Source organism: Pan paniscus, chromosome 12, assembly GCF_029289425.2.
Source record: "Pan paniscus chromosome 12, NHGRI_mPanPan1-v2.0_pri, whole genome shotgun sequence".
Lineage (NCBI taxonomy): Eukaryota > Metazoa > Chordata > Mammalia > Primates > Hominidae > Pan > Pan paniscus.
In genome coordinates this window covers 66,996,974-67,024,966 of record NC_073261.2, presented here as the reverse complement: position 1 = coordinate 67,024,966, position 27,993 = coordinate 66,996,974, and the positions used below count along the sequence as shown (strand labels likewise).

The window sequence follows — 27,993 nt, the reverse complement described above, 5'->3', positions numbered from 1 at the left end:
TTTTGGAACAACAATGGTTTTCAAACTGTGTTATATGGAACACTAAGTATTCAATAGAGCTCTCCCCTTCTTCCTCTCCACCCCCACAGAAATGACAAAGCGTGTGAGGTAAGGGAAACAAAGAGACAGAACTCCAATCCAAAGAGCTGCAGTTTTATTTGGGGGAAAGGCAAATTTATTTTATGGTTTTGTGTAAACAAAGATTTCTATGGCTATAAGTAGTTTTAAAACCATCATTAAAAATGCATTTGAAACAAAACTAAAGTTAGTTTCTTACTTCATACTATATGTGAGAAAATTTCACATAAAACATAAAACTCATACTATGGAAGTACAAGAAAAGATATTTGGAGAATTTCAAAAATAATTTTAAGTTATTAAAACAAAGCCTATACACCCCCACCAACATGCGTGCACGTGCGCGCGCATGTGCACACACACACACACACATATATATACCTTGCCAGATTAGAAAAACAATTAAACTTCTATAGAGCACAAAACAACATTAAGAAGTTAAAAGAGAAAGATATAATAAAAATAGCATACTAGGAGGGAATATTTGCAGCATTCATAACAGACAACAAGTTAGTATCCATAGTAAATACAGAACTCTTAAACATGTATTCAGAAGTAACTAGAATTAAAACAACAAAGGATATTAACAAGAAATGTATTAAAGAATATAAATGGGCAATAAACATAAGATGTTAAATTCACCAGTAACCAGGTAAAATGTAAATTTTATAAAGTGTATTGTTTTTACCCTATTAGACTGGCAAAAATATAAAAATAAGCCTGCTAATGTCAAATGTTCATGAGAGTGTAGAAAAACAAGCAATATCTAAGGTCTTTGTGGAGTTTTAACAGACTTTTTGCAGGACAATATGGCAATGCCTTTCAACTTTTGAAATATGCATAGGCAGTTATTCACCAATTCCATTTCTAGTAATATATCTTAGAAATACTTCATGTCATTTACTTATTTGTTTACTTACTTGTTAATTTTTTTGTGGTGGTGGTTTTAAAACATTTCGGCAAATTATTTTACACTCCTTCATTTAAAAGGTGAAGTATAATTCACTTCCCCTTGAATGTTGACCAGACTTTTTTCATTGATATATAACAGATGTGCATATTTCCAGGGTACATAGGATAATCTGATACATTCATATAGTCAAATCAGGGTAATTGGGATAACCATCACCTTAAATATGTATGTTTTCCTTATGATAAGTTCCTTTGAATTATTCTCTTCTAGCTATTTTGAAGGGTGCAATAGAGTCATGTTAACTATAGACACCCTATTAATTCCCCTCCCCTTGAATGTTGGACAAAGTTTGTGACTTGCTTTAACCGAGAAAATGTGACGGTAGTGACGCTGGGTGACTTCCAAGGCTAGGTCACAGAAAGGATAACTTCTACCTGGCTCTTGCTTTCTTGGATTGCTCATGTTAGGGAAGCCAGCTGCCATGTCATGAGGACACTCAAGCAGCCCATGTTGGAAGAACTGAAGCGCTATGGAGAGGCCTATGCTAAGAAGAACTGAGGTCTCCCACTAACATCTTGCATCAAATTACCAACCATGTTACTGAGCCACCTTAGGTCCTCCAGCCCTAGTCCAGTCTTTGAATGACTGTAACATCTTGACTGTACCCTAATGAGAGATTCCGATCCTAAACCAGCCAGCTATGCTGCTTCAAGATCTCTGACCAGCAGGAACTATGAGCTAATAAAGAATTCTCATTATTTGAGGCCACTAACTTTTAATATAATTTGTTATGCCCGAAGTGTATGATTGAATTAATTGTGGTTAACCCTTATCACAAAACATATGCAACTGTTAAATTAAGACAGTATCTCTATGTATTCTAAAATAAAAAATCTTCAGGAAATATTAAATAAATTATTCAAACAATATACATTTTATTAATTTTTCATATTGATACATTTGGATATATATAGTTTACATACACACCTCTATACAGATGTGTGTAACTGCATATGTAAATGCTTTCAGAAACCTACGGAATAGAGGATTGGACTAAGAAAGATAGCAAGGGGACTTCCACCTTATGAATTTCTGTGTATTTGAAATTTTTAAATTACAAACACGTTTTATGTATTCATATTTACTTTTATAATTTTATTTAAAAATTTTTAACTAATGAAAAATAAATGAAGTAGCATACTCTTCTTTGAAGGGCTTTCATTGTTGATATTAGTGAATTACCAGGTAGTAGAAGACAAGAAAATGGGATGAGTTAAAATGCATAATTTACTTTAATAGCTTTGTGGCTGAGAGGAAGCAAGTAAAATGATTGTTATAGTTTTGATTCATGGTCAGGTGGCTTTATGTCATTCTATGGCCCTAGCCTACCTGTTTGTCAAATGGGACAGTGAGTACGGAGAGGTAAGCTGGGGAAGGAATGAGGATGACTTAGTCTAAATACACCCCTACCAGTGGACAAAGTCCAGAACCCACACCAGATGCCAGATGAATTGTAGGTCGATAGCGACATCTTCATGTACAAAGGACAGCACATTAAAGAGGGGGATGAAATAGATATCTACCTGTGGGAGCTATTGATTGGATTTAATGCTAGGGCTTTTATCCCATTATGCTGCATGTAATATGCTGAGGATTTCAGAAAAAAATAATACATGGGCTGTCCCAAGAACTATAGGTCAAAAGGGAGTGGATAATAGAATTTGAATAAAAAGGAAAAATTGATTTGCTGATAGTGATTATTAGGCAAGATTATAGAAGGCAATATTACAACTAGCAGAGCATCACTAAATGATGCCCATTCCTTAATACAAAGCCATCTGAATCAACCTGAAGTACAAAAGATGAAGACTCAAGTGACCAAGGCAAATTTTAATTGGAATTACAAATATCGCATGGCAAATAAAGGGCTCCTTGAGAGTATTTATGTAAAATCTTATGTCTTTCTTTCAAAGATTTCTTAAGAGGGGTTCCAGAAAATATCTTTAATTCCAGTTTATAGATTTTCCTTATTTTAATGTTTGCACCTCTAGTGTAGGCATATTATAAATGGAATTAACTATGTTACTAATGCTTTTAATCTGATTTTACTGGCGCCTAGGGCTGATGACTAGGAATCAGCATGTGTGTCATTAAAAAAAAAGTTATATAGAAACTAAATTACATGTCCAAATAAACACATTTATCTGCGTGCTTTATTTATTATCCCAAGTAGCCAAAGCACAGAGTCCTGACTGCCTGTCTTCAAAAATAAAGTAGCTACAAAGCAGTTAGTCTGGCTGCTGGAATCAAAAACTCTCACTTGATGAAAGAACTGGCAAGAATAGCCCACTATGTTATGATGTATTCCTTCATTTATAACTCCCGGATTTCAGGCCTGGAACTAGACGTTTGTGGGGCACTGCATGCATTTTTGTAAGACTATTTATATGCAGGAAATAATTGACAGTATTTTAGTCACTCAAATCGATTGCTGAGCGATCGACCATTGGATTGCTACTCAGTCGATCTGAGTTGGCACTTCAGACAAGTGAAGTATCAGCACTTACTGGGTACTATTAATTGCAAGTCCTCTCCATGAGCCTATGATTTGGACCTGATGGAAGATGCGGACAGAAATGCTAGAATATATGAGCTGAGAATTTTGCATGAAATAAGTGAAAGGGAAGTGAGGCACTGTCCAAAATGTCAAAACTGATTCCTGAAATCCCAGGGGACTTTCTTCTCAACTTGCATTTGATTATATTTACTTTGGAATGTTTTTAGATTCTGTACTATGTCAATCATAAATCAATGCATCATGAATGGCTGCCCCTTCTGCCCATTGTCTACCAAATCTACTGCAAAGACTTCCCAGTGACCTTGCCACCTGCTAAAAACCTGCCCTGACCACCTCTGGCTGAGGGGTCCTGGTTGTCTTCTGCCCTCTGATTACAATTACTTTCTGAGCAATTTAATGGGAAGCACCTCCCTTTTTTTAGTCATTGCTTCTGTTGTTATTTTGATTATTTAAATTATGTGTGCTATCATTTGACTTTGTGCATTGTTTATAACTCAGGTACACAAGAAGCTTTCAGAGTGCAAATGGTTGTATTTTATCTTGTTTCCTTTTCTTTCTTTTTTTTTTCCTTCCTCACTCCTCCCTCCCCTCAACAACCACCTGTGCCTTCCAGGTCTATGATAGTGCCGTACACTTAGGAGATTCTTGTACACGTTTGTTGTTTTGCAATTTGAAATTCATGATACATTCTGCCCTCAGAAACTTCAGATCTTAGTTGTGTCAGGACAACATGTACACTCCAAAAAATCTTTATTACCAATTATAGAGACAAAGGAATGGGAAATATATTTAAGAACAAGAATGTTTTCACCATACAATTTACTCTTCTTAATATGTGCACAATGAGGTGGGTATTATTGTCATTTTTACTTTACAGATAAGAAAACCAGGCTGATAGATCTTAAGCAATTTGCCTAGCCTTACTGGTTTTAAGAGGCAGAGGTGATTCAAACCCGGGTCAGCTGGGTTCTATCCTCTGGACCAGTTCAACAATAAACAACATTAAAGAGGCTGCACTAATATCCCTACAAAGCAGGGTAACCACTGAGGGAATGTGGAGTGAGGGAAGCATGTGGAAATGGGTCATGAATTGGGAGAGGCTTCCTGGGTGAGGGAACATTGAAAGGAGCAAGAGAGAGGGAATATAGCTCTGAAAAATAGAGGATGGGATAAGTGGAGCAAGGTAATAAAGAAAAGAAAAAGCCTTTGCCATTAAGGCTGTGGAAATATTTACAGTTGGTTTCCAATTTCCTCATATTTTTCTATCTAGCCAAACAGCAATAAAGGTATGTGGAAAAAACATATATATTAAATTACTAGGTGTCAGATTTCTGATTTGATAACACTTGGTGGAAAAATAACAGTTATTATTACTCTTCATTTATCTAGCTCTGAGAGTGTACACAGCACAGTATAATAAGTAGAATTTATCAGAAGAGGGACAAGATCGGTGCCCTGAGGGCTTTTCCACTTGAGTAGAGGCTCAAGTGGAAACTGTGACACCCAAGAATCAGGGCACTGCCCTCACGGAGATGTGGACTCTCCTGCTCTCACCGGCTGCAGCCGAAGATATGTGGTCTTATTGCGGGTGGCATTTTTCTTTTGTGGGAAGATATGGAAAGAGATTTTAATGTCTGTCTTCTAGACAGAAGATGTTAATTGAAATCTTTTTCTAACATTATATGTCTCACATTACTACATGTGAAAAAAAAAGAGAGGCATTTTTTTTTTTTTTCTTTAAGAGCCCGGTTTGTGTCTTCTGAGCAGCGGGCAAGGTTCAATCATGAGCCAGTGAGACTGAACACCTGGGAGCAAGGGCAGATGGACAGCTGTCTTCCTCAGGGTGCCCAGGAATACAAATTTAGGCTCATAACAATTCAGTGTTCTAATTACAGAGGATGAACCTGTACTAGTAAATATGTACACAAAAATACCTTGCTTATGCACTGTCGCCCAGACGTCCAGAAGATAATCAAGAAATAGCAATTAAGCAAAACAAAGGTAAGAAACCTAAAGTTTCTTCACTCAAATTTGACCAGAGTCTCAATCTTAGCTTGTTAACTTTTACTCTGGGCACAAATTTAATAAACGTTGTTTATAGTTGCCTAGCTCCCACTCAGTACTTTAGCAGCAGCAAATGAGAAGTATGGGGGACATGACAGAGAGCTGGATAACAAGGGAGGAGACAGAAATGCTGAAAACATACAGCTAGAACTGGGGAGAGGCGGGGAGCCCACAGCATAGAGCAGACAACCCTATAACTTCAGTGGTTTCTGAGGGCATCAGCACTTCTGCAAAGGGATGTAACTCAGAATTCAGTTTGTTTGTTCCAGGTGCTATATATTAAATATTATCTGTAATAAAATAATTATATCTTAATTGAATTAAAAAATTGTGATATTCTGCAAAAACAAATATGAAACCAGCTACTCCATTTGAAAGAGAAAACTAAAATAGTTGAAATATAAACGTGAGAATATAGAACTCATGGTGTAGAGTAGAAGCAGCAAGTAAACTTTGGATTTAAGTTTAAATAATTGCTATTAATTATTACGAAGATTTAAGGTAAATGTTATTAAAAATTTCTTAAATTAGCTTGCAAATGCAAAATTCTAATGATCAGTTGGCAGGAAATTCAGGTTATTCCAAAGACCTTATGAGGTAAGAGATGTCAGAAACTAAAATCATACTAAAGTTTATTTAACATTGAATGAATATTTATTGAACCCCTGTTTTGTGTCAGAAGCTATACCATATGCTAGGATCTTAGTACAAAACAGTAGAAACTTATAAGCATAAGCACGACATTCCACATGTGAACTGGACAATAAACAAATATGTAAATATATAATTTCTGCTTGCGATACATGCAATGCAGAATAAACCAGGGTAAGAGTGTTAAGGGACAGGCAAGTGGAGGGACTGCTACTATGTTAAGTATGGTATTCTTAGAAATCCTCTCTTTGAAGGTCACATTTGGACAGAGCCTGTGAACACAATATGGCCATCCAGAGGAAGAGAATTCCAGGAAAAGTGCTAGGTGAGTGCAGAGGCCCTGAGGCAGGGTTGAGTTTGATGTATTTCGCAAGCAGTAAGAAGCAGAATGAGACAGGGCGAGGAGGTACATGACTTTGACAGCACAGATGCTATTCCAGAGGAACAGGACCTACCGTTGAGTTAGATGTGGGACATAATGAAAGGGGAGAGGAATAAAGGAGAAATTTACGTATTCTCCGTACTCTCACCCTCCCCTCACCCTGATACCAGATACTGGGTAAATAGTGAAACCAACTGCTGTACTGAAGAAAACTAGAAAAGAAGCATATACATGAGGAAGTTGAGGGGTTTGGACTAGAGAGTGATTCCACTGGAGATCTGGAAAGAGGGTGGAGATCTGGAAGATGGATGCTTGGGATCCACGAGAGTACAGAGGATACATAAAGCTAGCAGGCTGGATATGAGGGCTCAGGCAGGGGGCATAGATACGAAGACAAAAGGTCTAAAGACTGGCTCACAACTCATGCATTTAGAAATCAGCAGAGAAGGAGTGTGCAAAGAAATAAGGAGCTCAAGCGTCCGTGGAAAGATAGAGACTTAGTCCTAAAAGTGGAAAATGAAAGTATTTAAGAAAGGGTGAGTGATCAGCTGAGGTATCAGCTGAGAAGTTGAGGAAGTCAGATGTGCACTGAGAACCCAAAGCTTGTCAGATTGGGCAATCTAAGGCCATTGGCAACCTAGAGGTGGGGCCTGGGAGATGGATTTATAGCTCATACATAGTTTAAATGCTCGAAAATGATAGAGGAATGTTGTACGAAGTTTAAAGATAAAACAAACTTCTAAAATAATAAATACACCTTAGAGGGATGACTTCTACCCCACCCTTCCCTGGTGACCCCCTATTCCTGATAAGAGAACGTCACATTCTTGTATGTAACGGGGCACAGAATTTTGGGCAGAACCATCCCTTTTTGTTATGGTGAGTCACCAACGGGAGCTAAAACAGCCCATAATTTAGAGGAGAGCTAATTCAAACAATTTAAAGAAATAGAAACATTAAGAACCTCATATTGGACTACTGAGTCAAATGCAAAGGCATAGCTGGGGGACTGAGAGGAACCCTCAGTAGTCCACCCATGACTTAACTGAAAGAAAACCAATCCTAATAAATAATGAATTTGAGTTTATTGCTTTGATTTATGCATTTTACTTTTTTCTTCATCAAGTGAAATAAAATCACAGGGAAGCTACACTGCCTGTTCGGAATTTTGTAGGAAAAAAGAGGAAAGAGATGTGGGTGCTTGTGGGACAAGGAATGGTGTGGGGCAGCTCCTTTACAGGGAATGATATTTCCCCTGCAATTGAAAAAATTTGATATAATTGCTCATTGGGAGAAAATCTAACCATCATCACCATGCTTTTTCTTTAGAGCCACCTTTGTCTTATTGTATGTGGTTGTGGAATTGATGTATGGTAACATTCCTTTTTCTTTTTTAAGTACACCATGAAGGAAAAAGAAAAGAAAAGAAAAAAAAAAAAGAATTCCATTGTGATAGTGAGGCAGCCAAGATTTAAAGGTTGTGCTGGACTTACAATTGAAATGCAAATCACTCTTTGCAAACAGCCTCCTGCTGAGCCCCAAATTTTTACAGATCAGGTTCTGCTGTCCTGATGAGGAATCACTGAACAGCATTTCCCAGGATTCACAAATTAGTTGCCATCTAAGGTATCATTTTCTACGTTATAATTGTAACTTACCAGAGGAAACTTTGTCACAAAAGACAGTACCCTGTGCTTCCATTATTTTTCCAGCTGCACCGCCACTAAGGATTCTTTCACACACAATAAAAATACACACATCACGACCTCTCTCTCTGAAATACACACTCCTTGAATATAAACATTTTGAGAATATTGGTGTGCTTTTCTTCCCGTTCTTTTTTAGATGTGCAGGTGGTAAAATACTGGCTGCCATGAACTGCAGACAATAAATAAAGATTACCAGCTTCTTATGGATGCCTGATAGAAATGTGCCAGCCTGGGAAAGCCTGATTCTCCAGGCACAGTCATTCTCTGGGCAAGACATCTGTCACTAATGAGGCCCATTTTCTAGGTGCTCTTGAATGTGCTGGTAAGGGTGGTCCAGTGCAGACATGCTTAGTGGCCCCCAGAAATAGGAGACCCTTAAAACCCTGAAATGTTACCTTTCCTCTACACATTAAAAATTGCTAATACTCGAAGAGGGGGCAGAATTATACACAGGACAGGGAAAACCAACACACACACAAAAGTTGAGAGTTTAAAAGCCAAAGGTGAGAGATGAAAATAATTCCAAGAAGTAGGGCTGTATTGTGGGAGAATCAGTAGCTAGTACCTTTACACTTGGTCTTGTCATTGACCCTTGCTAGCTGAGTTATCTTGGCAAATCCCAGAAATGTCTGTGGACATCACTGTCACATACAAATGTCTGGATCAGAATTGCTCAAAGAGAGGTCTGAGAATCACCTGTCCCAGGAGTACACAGGGAATTTGCTCTGAAAAAAGGTTCAAGGGATTCATCCCCAGAGATTCTGATTTACTATATCTGGGATAGGCTCCAGGAATTTGTAATTTTAACAAGTTCCCCAGATAATTTTTTAATAGATTTTATTTTTTAGAGCAGTTTTAAGTTCACAGCAAAATTGAACAGAAGGTATGGAAATTTTCCATATACTCCCTGCCCCTACACATGCATAGCCTCCGCTATTATCAACATCCCCCCCAGAGTGTTATGTTTGTTCCAATTGATTAACCTACATAAACACATTATCCCCCAAGTCCATAGTTTATATTAGGGTTCACTCTTGACATTCCATTTTCTATGGATTTGGATAAATTTATAATGATGTGCATCCACCATTGTAGTATCATACAGAATAGTTTTACTGCACGAAAGATGCTCTGTCCCTCTCCTATTCTCCCTTCCTCTCCCCTAGCCCCTGAAAACTATGGATCTTTTTACTACCTTCCATAATTTTGCCTTTTCAGAATGTCACGTAGTTAGAATCATACAGTGTAGACTTTTCAGACTGGCTTCTTTCACTTGTTAGTATGCATTTAAGTTTCCTCCAAGGCTTTTCATGGTTTGAGAGCTCATTTCTTTTTTGCCATGAATAATATTCCACTGTCTGGATGTACCACAGTTTATTTATCCAGCTCCAGAAGATTTTAACGCATACTAAATTTGAGAAGAACTGCACTAAATGAACTCTGAAGTTCCTACCAGTCTTCAGGCTTGATAAATTCATAGGTTAGTTGAGCATACGCACCATGAAGATTGAACCCCTTAATCAGAAATGTATGTGTCTATCTATTGATCGATCAATCGATCGATCTATCCGTCCATCCGTCTGTCCGTCTGTCTATCAATCCAGCTAAAGAGAAACAGAAGGCAAAAAGCTTGCTCCAGAATATGTTGCTAGCTACATCTAGAGAGAAGCTACTAGAGGTCCCTTCCGTCAAGTATGTGCTAAGAACATGATCAAATCCCAGAGATCAATTTCCACATCCTACTGGTAGATGCAAAGAGATGATTCTTATAGCAGCAGTCTTCCTCCTGCCAGGGCAGGAGAGACTCCTGAGGAAGAGAGAGGGGCACAGGGAGAAATACAGTCCTACCTCCAGTCCCTGTGGTTTGGAGAGGAGGAAAAAAAACTGAGGAATGAGGTTCCTACTCTTCTCCCAATGTATGTTTTTGCCTCCAATCTCATCACAGAAACTGAACCACAGTTTCTGTGATGAAATTGGAGGCAAAAACATACATTGGGAGAAGAGTGGGAATTAAAGATTGAAGAAAAGGGGATTTGGGGTTATTACTGAAGGGAGTGCATGTGAAATCTGTGCAAAGTGAAGAAAAAGTTGTGGTGAGTTGCTTGAGTCCCAACTGGTGTGATAGCATGCTACCGTCTTAATGTCCCCCCACCCACCAATTCATATGTTGAGACCTAATCACCAATGCAATAATATTAAGAGGTGAGACCTTTAGGGGGTGATGAGATCACTGAGATGAAGCCCTCATGAATGGAATGAGAGCTCTGATAAAAAAGGTGTGAGGAAGCTTGTTTGGCCCTTCTACCATGTGAGAGAAAAGGAACCATCTATGAAGAATTGGCCCTCATCAGGCACCAAATTTACTGGCACCTTGATCTCGGACTTCCCAGCCTCCAGAATTGCAAGAAATAAATTTCTGTTGTTTGTCAGTATTTTTGTTTAGCAACAGACTAAGAAAGAGCCTTTGGAATTTCATTAATGCTGATCAGCTGAATTGTGAGACTGTTTATATCAACATTTGATTCTATGAAAACTAGGGAAACTGGATATTTCTTCACATCTTCATTGATTACATATCATTTTTATGCATGATGAATTGTTGATTAATATACTTAGTTTACATGTTTGCTTATATTTTCTTCTTTAATTTCTTTGACCATTTCATGTGCTGCATAAAGTAACCCTTCATTTTATGTGCTGCAAATAGTTTATTTTATTGTGTTTCTTTTTCAAATGTGGATGTTTCATTTGTATTTACCCAAATCACTGAACTTGCTTTTTATATTTTCTTCCATTTCTATCAACCTTATTGAAGAAAGCCAAATATTTCTAGGATTTTCCATTTTTTTGGCCTTAATTTTTGGTTCAACTGATACTCTTTTTGTGGTGCCAATCTTTATCATTTTTCCCTCCAAATGGCTAAGGAATTGTACAGTCAACTCTCAATTATTCACAAGTTAGGGAGATTGGCATAACATGCATGGTTATAATACTATTAATTCCCCCCATGAGTACAGAAAATTATCTGTTTTCCCTCTGTAAAGCTTTCACTTCAATAAACTCTTGACCCAAAGCATCAGCTTGCAATATTAACACTTATCTTCTTTGCAAAAAGATAAAACTGGTTTCATTGGGTGACTGTAGTTTACTGGGTCTTAGTCTTCCCACCAATGATATAAGACATGTTTTAGGGGATTCTCAAAGACTATCTCAACTTTGAAATTGTGTTATTCTTATGAGCACAGTTGACATCCATCACTGTATTAACAAGAAACATAAACCAACCTGCCTTCCTGAAAGCAAGGGTCAAAACTGCAGCCCTTGGGCCATATCTGACCAGTAGCCAGTTTTATAAGGCACTTGAGCTAGTTTTTACATTTTTAAAGAGTTGCTACAACAGCAACAAGAATATTTCATACAGATCCAGAGATCATATGGAGCTCTTTAGAGAATGATCTTATTGACCCCTGCTTTAGGGTCAGCAGTTATGTCTTTTGTTATCACCAGCACCTCTTCAAAAGTACCATCGGCAGAGAAGGGTATGTGCACCATGTTTCCTTTTCTTCCTGTTCACAGAATTAGAACCTATTTCCCAGCATCCCTTGCAACTAGGGCAGGCCACTGGCTGAACCTTGCAGAATGGGATGTGGGCTGATGTGAGGAATGCCACCTCTAGACCTCTACTAATCCTATGCCCTTCTGGAGATGCATCACACTCCCTCTTTTTCCTGTAAGCCTGTTGTATACAGAAAATCCAGCAGAAGAAACTAGTACTTTAGAAGATGGTGGAGACTTAAGGTAGAGGGGACCTGAGTCCCTGACTGACTTCATGGTAGGTTATACACTGACAAAGAACATCCCAACTGACTCAAATATAAGCTTATGTTGGTAGAGACAGTGAAATGTGGCCATTAATTACAACAGCTGCTAGTATTTATCCCAGCTAATCTTCCCATCATAGCTCAGCTACCCTGTTACTTCTGTCTGCTTTCAGCTTGGAAACCAGAACACCAGTACTGTTAAAAACAAAATTGTGACACTAAGGACTAGTCAGTGTCTGAGTGAAAGATTCTATTACATTAATTGAGAACAAGAACAGAGATTTGGGGAGATCAAAGACCTTTGTCGATTTCCAGTTAGTTTGAGACTTTTTTTTTGAGAGACAATTTTGATTAAAGAGTGATCTTCAAACAAGTGGAGTGTCAGGCTGTCATCATTATCTGTGTTGAGTCTCCCTTCTTCCTACGTTAGGGCTGGTGCTAATCACAGGTGAATGGCTTAAAGTGAGTATAAGTACATTGTAACTAACCACTCACAAGGTTTAGTTCTAAAGCGATATGAAGAAAAACTCTCTTTGGATATTCATATTGCCTGGGAAGGTCACAGAAATAATTCTAGTAAGTTTCTAAAACAGAGTGCCTCCATGACAGTATGGGAAATACTATATCCAGAATATTTGTACATCAAAACAACAACAAATAGGTGTTGACTAGTAAAGCGAAATTGTCCTATTTGGATAAGTTAAAGAGAATGAAGGAAGTTAGCCATTCTAGTTTTGAATTCTTGCTGCCCCCTTTAGTAACTGTGACTTTTTATGCACACAATCTCTCTGTTCTGTTTCCTCACTTGTAAATAGAGAAAAAGTATAATAATGATATCTACCACATAGGGTTGCAGTAAAGATTAAATATATTATTATCTTTAGTTTAAAACAGTGCAGGCACATGTAAATGTTCATTTATTCTTATTATTACATGGATGCAAAATAAAGGAATTTGTTCTATGTGCGAGATCTAATGTCACACTTTGAAAATCTCCATATCCTTTCAGTCATGCATTTCTGTGAACACCTCCCTAGTATTTCACTTTTGTCTAAATTATCCAGTAATTTGTTCCAAGCCAAATTTTAAGATTGGGCTTGAGTTATAGTTGTAACAAGTGGACAGGAAGTGAAGGATATTCCACTGAGATGTAATAACAGGGGAAAGACATAGAAGTTGGAAAGTGGGGTGTGCTTGCTTAGATCAGTTTTGGTGGCTATCTTCATAGTACAGCATATTTTTCTGGTGGTCCTATGTTCTAAAAATGAGATTTAGAGACAAAAATCACAAACAAACAAAAATCCCATTATTTTTATCTTCTCTAAAGAAAAGAAGAAAGTAGTCTTTCTTTCAAAATGCCATAAACCCTAGATACCTCTAAGACTTCTTTACATTTTGAATTGGAAGAAAAGGAAATTCATGATCAAAAGAAAAAAAGTCTATTTTGAAGAAAATCTTTAAGTTGCTACTGGATATACATTATTTAATTGCTTGCAAATGAACAACATTTGGCAGTTTGGATTATCTTGAGAATCTGGGTCTTTGCACATTTTTTAAAAATAAGGGTATCTGTTTTTCCTTTGTTAAAATTTATAGTTGCTCAGAGAGCAGTATGAGGAACTCTATTCTTATTCAGTGCATTTTTAAGGGCTTGCTTCGTTTTCCTCAAGGAGAGGGAGATACTTTTTTTTTTTTTTTTTGTCAGAAGGCTTGAAGTCACCTTGTTTTCAGTCTCTTAAACAAGTGATAGTTTATCATGAAGAAAAATATATTCAGATATCACATGCAATATGAACACACTAGTTCCTGCTATTAATTCATTATTCTTAGTCTATGCTGCATGCTCCATAGCCTAACATAGTGAAATGAAAGAAATTTTATATATTTTAGTTCTGTCCCTCTACTGGCAGTGGGAGTAAATCCCAAAGTATTTCAGCAGGTGCTATTAATATGCAAATAACAGAGAATACACTATTTCTAATAGACCTCCCAACTGCATGGGAGGCATCGCTGTTGGAGCAAATTAGCTTTCTGTAATTTGCATGCTTTTCCCAACCACCTGGGATTATATTTTAGATCAGAGACAATAAAAGCATATGCAGTTAGCTTAAAATGTAACTAATTTTAGACTTTGAAACAATTTTAACCTAACTTCTTTGTGGTGTTAAACAGCTATTTGCAAAGAAACTTTTATAACAGTCTATAATAGCGTTGATTTGCCATGAATGGCCCTATTTCTCTAGCATAAAAACAAATGTGGGAACAGACCAGGTGTATACATTTCCCAATTGACTGAAAAGACACAAAAGGGTGGTGAACTAGAAGCCTGGAAGTATGGATTGTTTGGGCAATTCCGAAGGACAGTATTAAATTAAGAGAGAATATGAAATCGGCCCAAATTGAGTGATCAGCCATAACAGTCTATGGCCAGAGGAACAAGCCATAATCATGAAGCCTATTTGGTCCACCCATAAATCTCACACTGTCTATATGTCTGAATACATTAACCAAAATCTCAATAAACCAATAAATATTAAATTAACTGATTTTAATGATGCCAACCTGTATCTTACAAATAATGTATTACTGGAAATTTTAACCCATGTTCTGACACCCCTTCATGCTAAAAACTCTCAATAAACTAGGTATTGAATGTATAATAAGAGCTATTATGTATAATAAATTATATTATGTATTATAAAATAATAAGAGCTATTTATGACATACCCACAGCCAACATCATACTGAATGGGCAAAAACTGGAAGCATTCCCTTTGAAAACCGGCACAAGACAAGGATGCCCTCTCTCACCACTCCTATTCAACATCGTATTGGAAGTTCTGGCCAGGGCAATCAGGCAAGAGAAAGAAATAAAGGGTATCCAAATAGGAAGAGAGGAAGCCAAATTATCTCTGTTTGCAGATGACATGATTGTATATTTAGAAAACCCCATTGTCGGCCGGGCACAGTGGCTTACGCCTGTAATCCCAGCACTTTGGGAAGCCAAGGTGGGCGGATCACGAGGTCCAGAGATTGAGATCATCCTGGGCAAAATGGTGAAACCGTGTCTCTACTAAAAATACAAAAATTAGCTGAGCATGGTGGCACACACCTGTAGTTCCAGCTACTGGGGAGGCTGAGACAGGAGAATCGCTTGAACCCGGAAGACGGAGGTTGCAGTGAGCTGAGATCATGCCACTGCACTCCAGCCTGGTGACAGAGTGAGACTCTGTCTCAAAAATTAAAAAAGAAAACCCCACCATCTCAGCCCCAAATCTCCTTAAGCTGATAAGCGACTTCAGTAGTCTCAGGATACAAAATCAATGTGCAAAAATCACAAACATTCCTATACACCAATAATAGACAAACAGAGAGCCAAATCATAAGTGAACTCCCATTCACAATTGCTACAAAGAGAATAAAATACCTAGGGATACAACTTACAAGGTATGTGAAGGACCTGTTCAAAGAGAACTACAAACCACTGCTCAAGGAAATAAGACAGAACACAAACAAGGGGAAAACATTCCATGCTCATGGATAGGAAGAATCAATATCATGAAAATGGCCATACTGTCCAAAGTAATTTGTAGATTTAATGCTATCCCCATCAAGCTACCATTGACTTTCTTCACAGAAGTAGAAAAAACTACTTTAAATTTCATATGGAACCAAAAAAGAGCCCATATGGCCAAGACAATCTTAAGCAAAAGAACAAAGCTGGAGGCATCATGCTACCTGACTTCAAACTATACTACAAGGTTACAATAACCAAAACAGCATGGTACTGTTACCAAAACAGATATATAGATCAATGGAACAGAACAGAGCCCTCAGAAATAATGCCACACATCTACAACCATCTGATCTTTGCCAAACCTGACAACAAGCAATGGGGAAAGGATTCCTTATTTAATAATTGGTGTTGGGAAAACTGGCTAGCCATACGCATAAAACTGAAACTGGACCCCTTCTTTACACCATATACAGAATTAACTCAAGATGGATTTAAGACTTAAATGTAAGACCTAAAACCATAAAAACCCTAGAAGAAAACCTAGCCAATACTTCAGGACACAGGCATGGGCAAAGATCATGACTAAAACACCAAAAGCAATGGCAACAAAAGCCAAAATTGACAAATGGAATCTAATTAAACTAAAGAGCTTCTGCACAGCAAAAGAAACTATCATCAGAGTGAACAGGCAACCTACAGAATGGGAGAAAATTTTTGAAAGCTACCTATCTGACAAAGGGCTAATATCCGGAATCTACAAAGAACTTAAACAAATTTACAAGAAAAAAAAACAACCCCATCAAAAAGTGGGTGAAGGATATGAACAGGCACTTCTCAAAAAAAGACATTTATGTAGCCAACAAACATATGAAAAAAAGTTCATCATCACTGGTCATTAGATAAATGCAAATCAAAACCACAATGAGATACCATCTCACGCCAATTAGAATGGTGATCATTAAAATGTCAGGAAACAACAGATGCTGGAGAGGATGTGGAGAAATAGGAATGCTTTTACATTGTTGGTGGGAGTGTAAATTAGTTCAACCTTTGTGGAAGATGGTGTGGCAATTGCTCAAGGATCTTGAACCAGAAATACCATTTGACCCAGCAATTCCATTACTGGGTATATACCCAAAGGATTATAAATCATTTGACTGAAAGGACACATGCACATGTATGTTTATTGCAGCACTGTTCACTATAGCAAAGACTTGGAACCAACCCAAATTCCCATCAATGATAGTCTGGATAAAGAAAATGTGGCACATATACACCATGGAATACTATGCAGCCATTAAAAAGGATGAGTTCATATCCTTTGCAGGGCCATGAATGAAGCTGGAAACCATCATTCTCGGCAAATTAACACAGGAACAGAAAACCAAACACCACATGTTCTCACGCATAAGTGGGAGTTGAACAATGAGAAAACATGGACACAGGGAGGGGAGCATCACACACTGGGGCCTACTGGGGGGTGGGCGGCTAGGGAAAAGATAGCATTAGGAGAAATACTTAATGTAGATGGTGGGTTGATGGGTGCAGCAAACCACCATGGCATATGTATACCTGTGTAACAAACCTGCACGTTCTGCACGTGTATCTCAGAACTTAAAGTATAATTAAAAAAATAGAAAAGTTTTTTGAAAAATATTCAGCCAGTCAGGGGGCATCCCAAGTCATTGGGAATTTAGCATAATTTGTCAGGACCACATTTTTCCATTACTCTCATTAGGGAGAAGATGAAAATTGTACCAACTAATGCACACTTCATTGAGAAAACAAGTTACTTTGATCCCTCCTTGAGCTTGATAATCCCGTTTTTTTTTAAATAAAAGTATTTAGATGATATTTTAGCTTTTTTGCTGTCTTAAATCCACATATGAAAATTAAATTGAAGAAATAAAATTACTAGATGTTTAAAGCTTAAATGTCACCTTTGAGTTTGTGATTTTGATTTGGAGCACAAATTATCTAATGACTATTATTCTGCATTTCTTTTTATTTCTATTTATATAGACACCACTATATCAGTTTAAAATATATTCATATGAAAATATCTCATAAATGGGAATTACTTATGAAAATGTCCTTTCTAAATATGTTCCTACCCATCAGTCCTGTAATAAGTAACTTACTACAAGTAAAATGACTTAGAGAAAAAGAAGAAAAATAAAAGATAACTTTCCTATGAGGAAAGAATATAATGGTCATTCCAATATTTCTGGTTACACTGTGGACTAATTAAATTCAAGTTATTTCCATGCATTAATTTTGCACAGATGTGTGAATCAACTTGCAATAAATAATTCAACCATTCAACATACTCTGAATCTGCAAAGTAAAAAACTATTAAATATGTCAAATTTGGCCAAATCATTAATTTCACCTATGTATATATATTTATATGTGAATATAATATTATTTTAATCTATGAATTAAGGCTTTAAATATGTTATTTTGTACTCCATGATTACATTTTGAAAAATTATTTTTCCATGTCAAATAGAAAGAGAATTCATGTATGGTATACACAAGTAAAGCAACACATCATGAAAAGAAGTTATTTGAAAAAAGACACTGAGAATAATAATTTTGCAATAAAACTAAAATATTATAATATCAAATAATTATAAGAGGTATAATTATATATACATAATTTTACATCTATTATTTGTATAATTACTCCCAAATATGGCACAGGTTATGTTTGGTATCATGTAACTTCTTCAACTTCTGTCCCTCCAAATCAACCCTCTTAAAGCTCTGCCCTGGCCCATCATTTTTATCTTCCTTGTCTAATCATATTACCCAATGAATGGCTCTCTTTTTACCTTTTTGTTGATAATACAGCTCTTATGCTTTTGGTTTTTCTCTTAAGCTGAAGATTTGAATTCAGTCCATGCATTAATGAAAGTCTAACTCAGATATGGACTCCACCAATGAAGTTTCAATATTGCTGCTCACTCAAACCCCTCTCTCATTCTCGGGAGTCCCAGGAAGATTTTGGCTGTGGGGTCCTCAGTTCATCCTATTCTTAACATATGTCATGTCCTCCATTTTTAAATTGTATTACAAATGTCTTATTTCCTTTGACTAAACTGTATGCATCCTGACAGCAAGGTGTGTTATCGTGTGCTAAGACCAATTCCTTAAATATTGCATGAACTCCAGAAATGCTTGTTAAATAATATGTAAAATCTTTATCAACATCAATGTATCCTCTTACCCACTGTGTTAGATATGGGGAGAGCTTTATATTTTGTATCTCCCTCCTCCTCACTTCTTTCCACAGGTATTTACTCTTCCCACAGAGAGTGATTAACTATGTAAGCCGAGAACACATTTTGAGACTCAACTGAGTTTGTATTGCTTAAGTGACCTTAGGTACATCATTTACCTCTATTTGTGAAATATTAAAGGCTTAATCTATCAACCCCTCTGAGTTGCTGTGAGGATTATCTAATGCAATTTGCTTTGCACAAACATGTTCTGAAGAAAGGTTTTGATAAACAGACACTGGCAGTTCTTGGTATTCCAGTCCGGGCCAGCAATGCCTGAAGCTGCTGAGGGGCCTGGCTGCCTCTCCACTGGGAAAACATCGGAATGTCCTCACTTTTAGTTACTTGGCTAGCACCTTCATGACAAAAAGTCTTTATGGTCTCTGCTTTTCTCACAGAGTGAGAGTAATTGTTTGGACATGATCTCCTTACCGGCTGACTTCAAGTCATGGAGAACTTTTTTGGCAGCTGATGTGAAACATTCTGGTCAGACATGTTTGGGGCCTCAAGTCACAGACCTGTGTTTATTTTTATTGAAAAAGAGCAGACCAGGGAGACTTGGCCCCATGGCCTTTATTTTAGTAGCACACAACAGCAGAGCCCTGAGTCCAACGATAGAGAGAAAAATGTTTCAAGTATTTTCACCAAAGAACACAAGAAGATTACCAGGTTTTAGTCTGAGCAAAAGATTGCTCTTCTAGGTACATTACACAGATATAAGCCAATGAAGATTTCTTTTTTGAAAAAAGTCACACTAGTTACTCTGAAAAATATCCTAAACACATCTCAGCTTAAATAGTCAGAGAAGTTTTGCCTTTTCCTAGAAATAACTGAGTCTATCCCCCACCCCCAATCCATGCCCTACCCTTTACAAACACCAGAACTTCTCTTTTTTGATGATATTTTGAAAGACGATAGTGTGGAATATAGGTTTCTTTAGTGAATTTTGCATATTTTTTCATGTATATTCACAGACCATATTTGAAACCTCTGATTAATACTGGCGTATACTCCTTTCTTTGTGACAAGACATGAGTCTTCTTACATATCCTTCCTTAGGCCCTGTTCATGCACTGATCATTTTTATTGTCATGAAGAGATGGGCCACAGTTTGCATATATTGACCACTTTCTGTGAGCTCATCACTATGCCAGGAGCTTTACATCACTTCCTTTCATCTTCACAACTACCCTCAAAGGCAGATAGCATTATACTGATTTTAAAGGTGAGAAGATTGATTCTCTGAGAGGCCCAAAGAAAAACTGCTAAATAACAATGAAGCCAACATTTATATTTAAGGCAGGCTGACTGTAGTTTTCACATTCTTTCCATTATACAACAAGAATGAATAAATAAATACCCATAAATAACACACAAACACACATATGTATATCTACACACAGAACACCTGTTGTTGAGGCTTCACGGCACCTAAAATAATCTGATATTAGACAAAAACCAATTTGTCATTTCAGTGATTAGCAGATGACGTAAGTACTACTGAAACAAAATACTTGTCGTATTATCACTGGTTCTTTTAGAAAGTCATAGGCACAGATTCATATACAGAAACATTTCCATGACTCACATATACAAAGGAAGACCTGTGGAAAAACTCTTTCCCCCAGTCTGCTGATTTAATCTCTTTTCTTTCATATCTCCAGGTGGCTCTAATCCAGCAGACTATGGCACTAGAAGGACAGGCTGGCAGATGCTCAATGGGCACAAGTGTTCAGGCTGAAAGATCTTGAGCAAGCATTTGGAATGGAGATGGGGTAAGAAGTAGTTACTATCTCCCAGATTCTGGATGGAGAGCCTCGGTCCCAAGCAGAACTAGCAGCCTTCCTGACCAGGAGCTCAACCACTGATGGACTGGAACAGGGTGGCTGATTATCCCCGACCACGGCAGAGATTGTTTGCACAGTCTACAGCAAAGCTGAGCCTATAGATGATTAAATGCTCACAGCTTCAAAGATTAGAGGGCTAAAGGCGGCAGGAGTAATTCAAGGAACACCAATCCTGCTCTTTCCTATCTGTATTTTAGCCTTCTTGTTTAAGCCTTCCAGAGCATGATTACTCTTCAGCAGACCATGGTAATATGTGCTTGGGAAAAAACAAAATTAAACTAGTGTTTCAGGAATTCTTTCATAATGTAATCTGAACCAGTCCTTATTAATGAGGCCAAAGTATTTCCCATCCAACTGAAGTCCTGCAATTATTTAAATGTGTAAGTGAAACCATTCTTTATACCTTCATTCACAGTCCATTTAAGTCAGAAACTGAGTTTACTTGGTTTACTAACTGGGCATTTGGCACCATTTGAGCAGCTTAAGAACTATCAACAATTGCAATGGTCCATAATAAATATATATACAATTATATCTATATAGACTGTCCTTCATAGTTAAAAATGATATTGTTGATTCAGGCACTAATCACATGATTCACTGTAACTGCACAGATAAAATTTAGTGTATATATGCTTGAGGATTTGCCATTTATAGAGCATTTACATTGTCTCATTTATTACTCAACATAACCCAGGTAATTTGGTGTCGTTATTATTATTACTACTATTTTACCATGAAGGAAACAAGATTCAGAGATACATACTGATAATTGTGGGTTATTTGAACTCAGATAATGTGAGCCCATATAATCAGGAAGCAGGAGACCAAAGCTCTTTACATATAATGTATATATGCGTACCATAAATAAGCATGATTATTTATTTCATAATTACTCTCCAAAATTCTGTTAGCTATCATACTTGAGTAGCGGTCATTTATATGAAATACAACACCCATTTTAAGAATGGTCATTTTATGTCATTAAATCTACATGTAGATGAATTATTCTTTTATCAGTTCTTTCATTGGAGTATTTAAGTTATTTATTTGAGGCATTTAGTTATCATTTGTGAATATAATAGAATTTTGCAGCAAAGGATATAGAAATAACATTTTTCAAGAGTCTAATGTGATTCACATTTTATTTTAATCATATGTTTAATTTAAAAATATACTATACAGTTCATGTGTATCAACAGAGTTTTCTTCAAGTCACAGTATATTAAAAGTAGGCATTTTAATTTAAGTATATTCTTAGAGGTTGAAAAATACTGGAAAACTTTAATAATGTAATTTCATACCTTGATGCCTAGTATTCAAAGCCTTGTAGATTTTCACTGTTATAAAAGAGAGCTCATGAAAATTATTTGATTATGTCATTTTGGACAGAGAAGAAGAAAGGTTTTTATTGACTTCATTCCTTTCAAATCACTTTGCCTTGGAAATATTTCTGAAAGATTGCTCAGAGTAATTAATATGAGGGAAGAGTAGACTATAGTACAGGAGAACTGACTAGAAATTCCTAATGTAGCCTCTCCCGAAATCCCAATAAAGATCCATAAATGCCTAAAAAAGATAAAAAGTCACAAAACTTTAATAAAAAAAGTTAAGTAAGCTATTGCCAAAAGTTGGGAGAATATTTTACTACCCACAAAATCTATGTAGTTGTATGAAACAGCACAATTTGCCATTATGCATATGGTGCTAAAACAAGGATCCTATAGGCCTGATGAAAAAGAGAAATATAATTTCTCCCTCTATCATTGCTTGTCTTGGAAGCAGATAGCCCTGCCCTAAGAAAGCTTTGCTCCATAGGTATCTTATTTCGACATAAATTATTGTTTCTAATTTTTCATGTTTAAATTTCCCCTACAATTCAGAAAGTAAATCCCCAGAAAACAAAAAGGCAAGAAATAGGGAGATGCTGATGGAAATCTATTTTATCTTTGAGGTATAACCACAATAAATTTAGCACTGTGGATAGGAGCGGTGACAGGAGGATGTTTGTTGGTGGGAAATACTGATAATTGTAGGTTATTTGAACTTAACTGGTTTCATGTCAGTGAATCATGCGATGAATGCTGGAGACAAACCTAACTCAGTCCAGCAGAGACATGCTTAAAATCTGTTCTACAGGCATAGATTGAGAATGGGATTTTAGTGATATTTAAATATAAGTGGTAATTAAGAAAGTTGTATATATCAACTGTTAGAAAAATACTGAGTATGATTCTAGCACTTCCAATTTCAGAACCCGCAAAAAGTGTTAGGCTACTATTTGGTATTGAAACAATAGGCAGGAATACGTGATTTATGTCAATCAGGAGAACAGAGAGTCATATAAGAATCATACTGAGTTGTAAAGAAAGTAAGATAAGGTAAAACATGAGATGAGTAACATAAGAAAAGATAATCGGTAAACTAAAATTAACAATAGTTAAATTAAAATCTGGACTGTGGATATTAAAGCAGAAAACTGGCTTACTATGTAGGAAGCAAACTTTAAACGTGTTTTTTTTTGGAATAATAGGGATATAAAAATTTATGACAGAAGTTGATGGAAAAAAAATGACACAAACATGGAAACTAATATTTTTGGGAGAGAGAGAGAGAGAAAGACTAGGAAAAATATATATCAGAAGCAATAATCAAAATGTTTTTAAAAAGAGAAAAGAATGGTTTTTTAGACAGGAAACACTTCATGCTTAGAAGCATTATTATAGCTAAAGTTTAAATTACAGTTTATAAACATCTCCAAACATCCAAGCTAAAAAAAAATAGGTTACATACAGATAAACAAAATTAAGTCTTGCCTGAGACTTCTCCTTCACATTATTGAACAACATGAGGCCCTGCACTTTAAAGTCTACAGCAATCTTTGGGGAAATATTTGTGATTAAAATTTGAATAACATTTCAAGTTTCTATTAATAGGTGAAAAAAATTCATTCTCAGACATTTGGGGAGGATAAATTTAGCATCCATTTTACTTCTTGGGAAAAAATTATTTAAGACTTATTGGAGACCTATTTCAGGCAATTGAGTGATGAATCAAGATTAGAAAGTCATGAAAGGGAAATAGGATATTGGATTTTTCTTAAATGTTACGATTCTGAACACTGAAATCAGTATTGCAATGATTATGAGTCAAAAAGTAATTCATGCTACTATAACTAACTACAAAATGTAATGCAGGAGTCAGAAATATTTTTGAAAGAAAAAATACAATGCAAAATATAATAATTGATATTAATCTAAGTCTAAAATTATAAGGAACAAATTCTAAAAAGAAATTGAGAGTAAAATTTTACTAATTTCCCCAAGTTATTAGTAGAGTTTAAAAATACCATTTTTGTCTTTTAAAATAATTTCTTAATTACTAAAAGACATATTCATTTGGGAAAATAAGCAACATAAATATGTGTATAATTTAAGTAGCAGATTCCCCACTTATACCCCCTGTCATGTAAATGATGTAACCACAAAAAACTAGTTTGGTTTGTATTTTCAAGAACTATAAAGAGTTAGGTAGAATATAGGAGAATGTATATGTGTGTGTGTGTGTGTGTGTGTATATAATATATATATAGGGAGAGAATGAGTATAATATCTGTATCTTTTGATATTGTACCTATATATTACATATGAAATTCAAAATTGTTTTTATAAATATTTTCTACAAAATTATATAATAGACATACTATTTTACAATTGGTTTTCTGCACTCAGAAAGCTATAATAGACATTCTTATTCACTAGATATACCTAAGTTTAAGAACATATACATATTTAAATATGTAATCTTGATAATTTAACCTTTTATAATAAATTATAGATTGTCTCTAGATACATATTATTAAATTAATGATGCAGTATACACTCTTGAACATACATCGTTGTATACCTATAGTATTTTTGGAAGATATGCTTCTAGAAGCACAATATTTGTTTTAGTGAATATGCATACTTTTTATCTCAAACAACACCATTTGGCCCTTTCTCAAGGAATTCAGCCTTTAACCTAAGCAAAAGCCCTAAGACTGGCTCTCAGAACAAGAGTACCCCATCTGGTAATTTGCTCATGCTTCCTGAGCAAGGGACTATTAAAGCCACAAGGCAGGCATCCAGATGCATCCTTCCCCATATGTATATCATGGCTTGGGAGCTGTTAATGAAATTTTGTATTTACCTATCTTAGACAGTAAATATTTAGTTTTATTGAGGAAGCCACTGCAATGGATAGTAGTGATCACTTTCGATCCTTATTACAAATATCCACAAAATAGATGAGTAAGAACAACTATAATTTGGGGAAAATGTTTTTAAAATTATAAAACAAACAATAGAATTAAGAGTAATCAGGCTGAACCATGACAGAAAATATATCCTAAGAAAACAGATGTAATGTAGGAAATAAAATAATTAAATGTATGTCCCTAGAAAGATTCAACGATTCATTACAAACATAAAGCAAATGTATGCTGATATGAACCTCAAGCACACAAGAAAAATAAAATATAAAACAACACAGTCATGAAACAAAATAAATAGGGGTGCTGAAAAGTTGAACTGATACTACTTGATATTACTTAAAACTGAAATAATAATGTAGATTCAGACTGCAAGGGACAATAACAGCCAGATATCAATCAATATAAGTTATAATTAACTCTAAAGAATATTTAATGTCTGATATGATTTGACTCTGTGTCCCCACCGAAATCTCATCTTCAGTTGTAATCCCCATGTGTTAGGGAGGGACCTGGTGGGAGGTGATTGGATCATGGGGGTGGTTTGCCTCATGCTGTTCTCATGATATAGTGAGTGAGTTCTCACAAGACCTGATGGTTTTATAAGTGGTGGTTTCCCCTGCTCTTCTCTCTCCTGCCACTTTGTGAAGAAGGTGGCTGCTTTCCTTCTTCCATGACTGTAAGTTTTCTGAGGCCTCCCCAGCCACGTGGAATTGTGAGTGAATTAAACCTCTTTCCTTTGTAAATCACTCAGTCTCAGGGAAGTTCTTTACAGCAGTATTAAAATGAACAAATACAATGTCACAATTATTAATTGTCAGTTTTAAATAAGGATAGGCATAACATGAAAACAGTTTTACTATCTAGGAAAGAATTTCCAAATCATTTCCATAAAGCTGAACAATGAAGAAAATTTAAAAAAGGGGGATGGGGATGCAAATAATACTGTCTTCGTTGAGGAAGAAATTACAGATACTAATTAACTTTTTTTAGTCAATTTTATTGAGGTATAATTAACATGCAATAAAGTGTTCCCTTTTAAGTGTATTTTTTGAGAATTGATAAATGTAAACACCTGTGCAACCACCACCACAATAAAGATGTAGAATATTTCTTTTACAAAATACGTTCATTTTGTCCCTTTCGAACCTCCACTCATACATCTAACTCCAGGAAACCACTGACCTATTTTCTGTTACTGGAGATTTGATACCTTTTCTACAGTTCCCCATACATTGAATCATACAGTGTGTGTGCTCTTTTATGTCTGGCTTCTTTTGACCAGCATATGTTTTTGAAATTCATCCATGTTTCTGCATCTATCAGTGATGTGTTTATATTTATTTCTGAATAATAATCCATTGTATAGATATACCACAATTTGTTCATTCCCCTCCTGATGGGCATTTGAGTTGATTCCTGTCTTAGGGCTATTATAATACTCAAAGCTTCTGTGTAAAGGTGTGAAAGCATGTGGTCATTTTCATAAGAGGAGGACACAGTTTTACCAATGGGTACAAGTGGTGGATTATAGGTATCCTATATATTTAGCTGTTTTAGAACATACCAAACTTTCTTCCAAAGTGGTTTCAACATTTTTATTCTCACCAGAAATATATGGGAGTCCTGGTTGCTCCACATTTTCATCAACACTTAGTATCATCAGTATTTTTAAATACAGCCATTCTAATAAGGATTTAGGATCTACACATCTGTTACAGTATGACCATACATATCTGTTACAGTATGGCTCATTGGCCATACATATATCATATCATCTTTGGTGAAGTGTTTAATCCAATCTTTTGCTCAGTTTAATTGGGCAGTTTGGTATTTTTAAGAATGAAAGAGTTTCTTATGTATTTTTAATTGAATTTGTCAACTAAATTAATTATAAATATTTTCATTTTCTTAAGGGCTTCTTTTGTAAAGTAGAACTTTTTTAGTTTAATGAGGTCTAAATATTTTTTTCTTTCATGATTCATGATTTTTCTATTTTAAGAAATATTTGTCTACTCCAACTTTGAAAGATTTTCTTTTTTTTGAGAAGTGTTTTATAACCTTCATCATTATATTTTGTTTTAGATTACATTTTAAGTTTTGTAGAGGTATGAGGGAATAGTCAAAGTTTATTTTTCTTCAGTGTGGGTATCCAATTTGTTGAAAAAACTATGTATCCTATTGAATTGTTTGAGCAGATTTGTTGGTAATTGATTGACCGTATTTGCATGGGTTATAAACATATTGTCTTTCCATTTATGAATATGGTATATATTTTCATTTAATTAGGTCTTTCTTGATTTCTCTCTGCAGAATTTTGTAGTTTTCTCTTTTTTTTTGAGACGGAGTCTTGCTCTGTTACCCAGGCTGGAGTGCAGTGGCGTGATCTCGGCTCACTGCATGCTCCGCCTCCCGGGTTCAGGCCATTCTCCTGCCTCAACCTCCCCAGCAAGAATTTTGTAGTTTTCATTGAACAAAACTTATTTACATTTATCTCTATGTATTTCAAGCCTTTGGATAGTATTTAAAGTGATTATTTTATTTCAATTTCCAGTTGTTTGATGTAATTATATAAAATAAAAATTGAGTTTTGCATAATAGTCTAATGTCCTGAGATCTTACTAAACTCACTTATTAGTTCTAATAACAATTTTTTTATAGTTTCTTTAGGATTTTCTATGTGTACCATTAAGTTATCTATGAATAAAGACAGCAATACTTATTCTCCGATTTCATATTGTTTATTTTTTACTTATCTTGTTGCACTAGCTAAGACCTCCAATTGAACGCTGAATAGGAGTGGTAAGAGTGGACCTTCTTGGCTTGTTCCTAATCTTAAGGAGAAAGCATTTCATCTGACCCTGTGAAGTATGATAGCATAGTTTTGTTTTGTTTTG

General features: G+C 35.8%; 1 long non-coding RNA gene across 1 annotated transcript in view; it reads left to right on the top strand.

The window, feature by feature from the left end:
- Positions 1-27,703, top strand: part of LOC129397164 (uncharacterized) — a 48,722-nt gene extending 21,019 nt beyond the window's left edge. The window contains exon 3 of the long non-coding RNA XR_008624354.2: positions 20,662-27,703. This is a non-coding gene — a long non-coding RNA (uncharacterized LOC129397164). The remainder of the gene's footprint in view (positions 1-20,661) is intronic.
- The last annotated feature ends 290 nt before the right edge of the window (positions 27,704-27,993 follow it).